At 42.9% G+C, this 6,178-nt stretch overlaps 1 pseudogene; it reads left to right on the top strand.

Moving 5' to 3' along the window:
- The first annotated feature begins 1,795 nt into the window (after positions 1-1,795).
- Positions 1,796-2,323, top strand: LOC147449509 (uncharacterized; annotated as a pseudogene).
- Positions 2,324-6,178: the final 3,855 nt, after the last annotated feature.

The raw sequence follows: 6,178 nt of genomic DNA, 5'->3' as shown, positions 1-6,178 counted from the left end.
CGACTAACCTCGAGGTGGGAATCGTACCCAAGCATGAGGTTCTAAGACACTTAAAGTGGTTGTGGGAGCCTTGCCCAAAGCTTGAGGTGATTTTTATGCTTAAATGATTAAGGTTTTTAAAATGTTAAATTCAAAGATAAGTTCTCAAGAGGCATGAACATCCATGCTTCATTGAATAAGTCCTTGAAGTATTCCATTCAACCAAATGACTTAATAAGCATAAAAGACACATGCTTGCTTGATTGAATAAGTCCTTGAAGTATTCCAATCAACCAAATGACTTAATAAGCATAAAAGACACATATTCAAATGATCCTCCACATGTGGCCGTCATGATGTGCTTAAACGTTATTGGTTAGGTTTCAAAGGGGTCCAATGAGAATTTAGATACATAAAAATAAATACATAAGTTCTTTCTCTCAAAAGAGGAAAAAGAGGACACATGTCCAAAGGAAATAATATAATAGTACAAGAGAGACAGAGAGGTGTAAACCAAGCATGACAGGGGGGGGTGTATACTCTCCCACACACACACACACACACACATTCTCTCATTGTGTGGAGTGCAAAATGCAAGAGCTCTATCTCCTTCTCCAAGTTTGTTGAGAAGTGAAGAGCCTACACCAACACTCTTGACTATGGAATGCAAATCCAACCAAGAGTCATGCTTCAATGTTTAATCTTTCCATCTTCTTCATCTTCATTACTATGATATTATGTTATGCTAAGCAAGAAGAGTGATGATAAGTGAGGAATTATTTCTTTCTAGTATGGAATGTTTCTTCTTCTTCTTCCCTACTCTCCTTCCCCACTAGCTCTCTTCACCATCGAAGGTTTTTGAGGCCTTGGGACTGAGGCTTGGGATAATTAATGCTTTCTGTAAAGTTTATGTTATGCTCATGATGCATGAAGTTTTCCATCTTCATAGCATCACCAAGGTCACAAAGAACACAAAGATTGTATTGTAACAAAGTCTCTTGATGGGAGAATCTATAATACAAATGCCTTTTGGAGGGGGGACCGGCTCCAAGTAGATCCGGTCCTCATCTATTATCATGCTCTCTAATATTCTCTCTCTCTTGCAAAAGTATTATTCATGCCAAGTTAATTAAGTACTATGTTTATGTTTCTACCATCAATTAAGTTCACCCTCCAAGTTCTCAAAGTAATCTCACAAAAATTCTCACTCTAATTCTCTTAATTCCGTTATTCTCAAAGTTCATAGGCCATTTGCATTACATCCACCATAGCCAAGAGCTTGGTCTGAAGTCGTTATCGCTTGTACCGCAGCAAAAACGTGCACGCCATTGGCGAAGGTGGTCAAGAGGTTATTATTCATCTATTGTTGTGCAAGAGAGAGTAGACTTCATCATATTTGTAACTAGTCGCTCAAGACACATTTCATGTGACCCAAGAATAGCTATTGGTATTGCTACTCAGGCCCTTGTCAAACTAGGGCACCCGCCCCTCTCTCTCTTTGAAGGTGGTCGGAGCTATTGTTGTCACACCAAAACACGGAAAGGCAGATGGCCACACTCTATAGCAAACCGCAAGACGGAATGTGGTGCAATTTTTGTCTCCCACATTGACTATCAGACTCCAACGCCCATCATGTCTCTTCGCGCGCCCAGTTTTGCAGATAGCCGCTGCCTTGCAAAGTTTTCCAAGGGTGCAAGGACGTCCCTCTGACAAAGGCTACAGGTGAAGTTTCCCTTTTCCCTCCGCAAATGAGATGCCGCCATCTCAACATGGCCAAGTTTTCCCTACCCCAGTGTGACACGGGCCTCATGTGTAGATGAAATCCCAATGTGGATCGTCTTGGATGCACGAGACAAGAACGCCACCCTCAGTGATCTCAAAATTTCATGTGACTCGAGGGCCGAGAATAGCTATTGCTACGAACAATAGTAGCTAATATGATGACATTGATGTGGACATGGATCCTAAAAAGATGCTCAAACCAGAAGAACCAAACACATTCCAAGCGACCATCCGAAAAGCGATGCCTGAGGGATATTGGGTCACCATGCCCAGTGGTCACGAGGCATTTTTGTCGGCCCAAGACTTGGCTTCTTGGGTCACCATGCCCAGTGGTCGCAAGGCATTTTTTCCATCCCAAGACTTGGGCTTCTTGGAGAAACTGCAGTAGCTATTCCAGCCTGGACAAGAGGTTATAGTGTGTGTTGTGACTCCCGACGGCTCTGGTCGAGAGGTGCTCTCGCTTAAGAATCCTAATCCTAAGAAACCAGATCCCCCACCCAGACCTCTCTGTAAGGAATTTGAGGGTGGCCGTAGGCCTCGCTCATCATTAAGGTGTAGCTAAACTTAGGTGCCTTTCTAAACTTGTATATGGTTTCTCAATGATCCCTTTGTACTTGATTAGAAATTTCACAACGTAGAGATCAAAGTTGTCATTCTTATGGGTTTTTCATTTCCCAGATGATTTGAATAGCAGCGTAAGGCAGATGTATGAGACATGTCTTGCGAGGGGGGCAGAGAGAGAGAGAGAGAAAGAGAGAGAGAGAGAGAGAGAGAGAGAGAGAGAGAGAGAGAGAGAGAGAGAGAAAGAGAGAGACATATAGAGAGAGAGAGAGAGAGAGAGTCGGCTTGGGTGTGGGCCTCACGAGCATGAGCCTCTTCCTCACCCCTCAATACTATACTTCCTATAATTAGCTCTTTAAAATTTCCATAGTATGAAGATTACTCCTTCACCAAGCCTATCCTATGTTGCTCTCTAACCCTGCCCTCACTGCCATGCAATCCCCCCACTAGGTAGCGTCTTCTTCTACCCCGGCTTGCGACCCTCTTTCACGTGCGGTTGGCGAAAACTCCTCCCATCAGTAATGCAGCAAGGCTGCTTGCCAAAACCTATTGTACTCCCTATCTGCTCTGTGGTGCTACAACATAGGAAGAGAGGCGAGCGCCAAGAGAGAGAGAGAGAGAGAGAGAGAGAGAGAGAGCGAGTGATATGCTCTGCCGAGGGTTTTTAGAATAAAAATTCTTCACATTTGATCCAATAAGGCATGGTGGAATATTTGTATGTTAACTAAAGTGGGTACGGTTTATTTTACTTTGCTCTACAAGGCAATTTACTCTAAGTAATAAAGAATTTTTGAAGGGACTTGCTCGATTATTTTGTTTTTTGAAAATACTTTCTCGCCAATTTGTATAACCCAAGAAACCATGGTGTGATGGATTACATTAATGATAGCACCAGGCCGTTGAGAGTTGATGTATTCGGCCATCTCTTTAGGTAAACCCGCATAGAATTGTTGCTTTTCTCGACAAATTCTATCCTTTGAAAGACAGTAGCCTTGAGATGTAAATCCCAAAACTTGTCTACATACTTGTGGATAGACTCATGAAAGAGAAGCTTCAAGCTGCACCATTTGGTAACCACTTTTTCCTTTGCATCGGTTTCAAGAAAATGCTTCATGATGGCAACTCGTAGAGTTTTCCATGTCTTTGGGGCTTCGCTATTTCCACGAAGGCTAGCCCACCATTGACGAGCTGATTTCTGCAAGTGCATAGCTGCATGGCGTAGCTTCGAGGACTTAGTGAAGCCCTCATTTCCAAAGGCTACATCAAATTGTTGGATGAAGGCCAACACTTTGTTGATAGCACCAAAAGTGTCATCATAGGTGAGAAAAGAGATACTCTTTCCTCCTTCTTTGAAATTCTTTAGCTTTTGTGACCTTCGCCATGCAGGGTATGATTTACGATGTCCTCCCCTCTTGTATTCTCGAAGAGAATAGCCATAGCTTCCATCGGAAGAGGAGGAAGGTGAAGAAGAAGGAGAAGAGGATGACCTCTTTCTAGCCCTTTTCTTCCTTTGTTTCCTCTCTTCCCTATTGGAATGATGAGGAGAAGGACTGTGTGTTGATTTTTTCCTCTTGGGAGAAGTGGGCGATCGTCTAGACCGCCGTCTTCGTGGAGCCACATCTTCAAAGGAACTTAAACTTTCATTTCTTTCTTGCTCTTTGGTTTCCTCCTCTCGTATGGGAGAGAGTCTTCTTTTGGGGGTCTCTTCAAGAGGCCTCCTAAGCTCTCTCTCCTCATGGAGAGGAAGGGAAATCCCATAAGAACGAAGTTGTTGAGTAACTTCGGCTTGCAAAGTAGGGTTGCCCATAGCTTGCTGCAACCTAGTAACGAGATAATTAACAAACATGGGGGCATCATCATTAGCACCTTCATGTGCAAAATCAAGGCTATCAATGTTCATTCTACTCTCTTGGTTATTGTCAGCCATGTTAATAAAAGTTGTATACATACTTAGTGTATGATTTGGCAGTTCAAAACCTTAGTTGCCACTCCTCTTAGCCTTTTAAAGTTGGCTCTAACGTATATACACCCACGGCTCGAAGTGGTTAATTATAGAGAGTACTGGAGTAAGTCTGACATAGTAGAGTTGCCGAGGGCTAGCTCCTTTCAAACTTCTTATGGCTCAATAATGGTAAAGCCATAGGCAAGTCTAAAAGGACTCCATTATTGATTCCAAAGCTCCCGAGGTGTGCACCATATCCCACATAGTGGGATCAACAAAACCGATAATAGATCCCAGTGCCACTTACCCTAATATAATTAACAACTTCAACCATTTATAGGATACTTTAAGGACCTCTCTTCTTAAGCAAGAAACGAGAAACCAAATGCTCTGATACAAATGTAATGGAATTGGCCTATTAACTGGAGAGTAGTGGAAATTAAAGAGAGTAATTTTGTGAAATTACTTTGTGAGCATAGCGGGTGAACATAATTGATGGTAGCAACATAGACATAACATTTAGTTAACTTGGCATGAACAATACTTTTTGTGAGAGAGAGAATTTAGAGAACATGACAACAGTTGAGGACCGGATTTATGTGGAACCGGTCCCCCCTCTAATAGGCATTTGTGTTATGATTTATCCCATTAAGAGAGAATTTTTACAATACGATCTTTGTGTTCCTTGTGACCTAGGTGATGCAATGAAGATGGAAAGCTTCATGCATCACAAGCATAACATAAACTTTGTGGAAAGCTTTAACTATCCCAAAACTCAATCCCAAGACCTCAAGCACCTTCAAAGGTGGAGAGAGCTAGCAAGGAATGAGGGTAGGGAAGAGGAAGAAGAAACATTTCATAGGAGAAAGAATTAGTTCCTCACTTATCATAACTCTTTTTGCTAGCATACATAATAGCATAGTAATGAAGATGGAGAAGATGGCAAGATTAATCATTGAAGCATGGCTGTTGCTTGGATTTGCACTCCATAGCCAAGAGTGTTGGTGTAGGCTCTCAACCTCTACTTTCTTGGAGAAGGAGAGGGAGCTCTTGCACAATGCACAATGAGAGTGTGTGTGAGTGTGTGTAGGAGAGTATACCCCCCAAGCATCTCCCTAGCTTGCTTTGGTCGAACCCCCCTTCTAGCTCATGCTTGAAGCTCATTGGACCCCTCCAGGCCTAGCCAATCACCAGTAGGAGGCATTACAAGCAACAAGGGTAGCCTTGGGACAAGTGTCCCCCTTTCCCCTTTGAGAGAGAGGACTTGATAAATGCAAAGACAATTAATTAAATCTCCTAAATTATCATTGGACCCCTTGGGTGGCCAACCAATAGGCTTCAGGCACACCATGAGGCAACATGATGAGGAAGTTGACAAGTGTCCCTTTTGCTTTCTTTGTACCATGCATGCCTTGTATGAGTGTGTGGGTGTTCTCTCTCATCCTCCCTCTTGTAGGGTTCACCACCTCCTTGTAGGGATTGGATCTTGACTTTTTGACACCTCAAGCCCCTCAAGATTAGGCTCAGTTCCCACCACAAGCTTGGTCCTTAAGCACTTCAATCTTGGGTTGGGTTCTCACCTCAAGTACAACCCTAGCATCTCAAGCATGAAAAGCATCTCAAGCATCTCAACCATCAGGCACTTCAATCACTTTAGTCATCAAGCATGACAAGCACCTTAAGCTTGGGCCGGGTTCCCTCCTCAAGCACAACCCTAGCTTACCTAAGGTCAAAGGACTTTTAAACTATCTATTAGAGTTATTCGATGAAGCTAACCCTAAGGTCTGATGCTCCATTGGTTAACATTGCTCTTTGATAGACCATCTCTCATTTGAGCCCCTTTACCATTGGCCCCGTGTTGAGATAGATCTATAAGCACATGTCTATATCTTAACCCTTGTTCCTGTTTATTCT

The sequence above is a fragment of the Adiantum capillus-veneris genome, chromosome 10 (genome assembly GCF_014529385.1).
Source record: "Adiantum capillus-veneris isolate H3 chromosome 10, ASM1452938v2, whole genome shotgun sequence".
In the NCBI taxonomy this organism is placed as follows: Eukaryota; Viridiplantae; Streptophyta; class Polypodiopsida; order Polypodiales; family Pteridaceae; genus Adiantum; species Adiantum capillus-veneris.
This window is presented reverse-complemented; position numbering and strand designations above follow the sequence as displayed.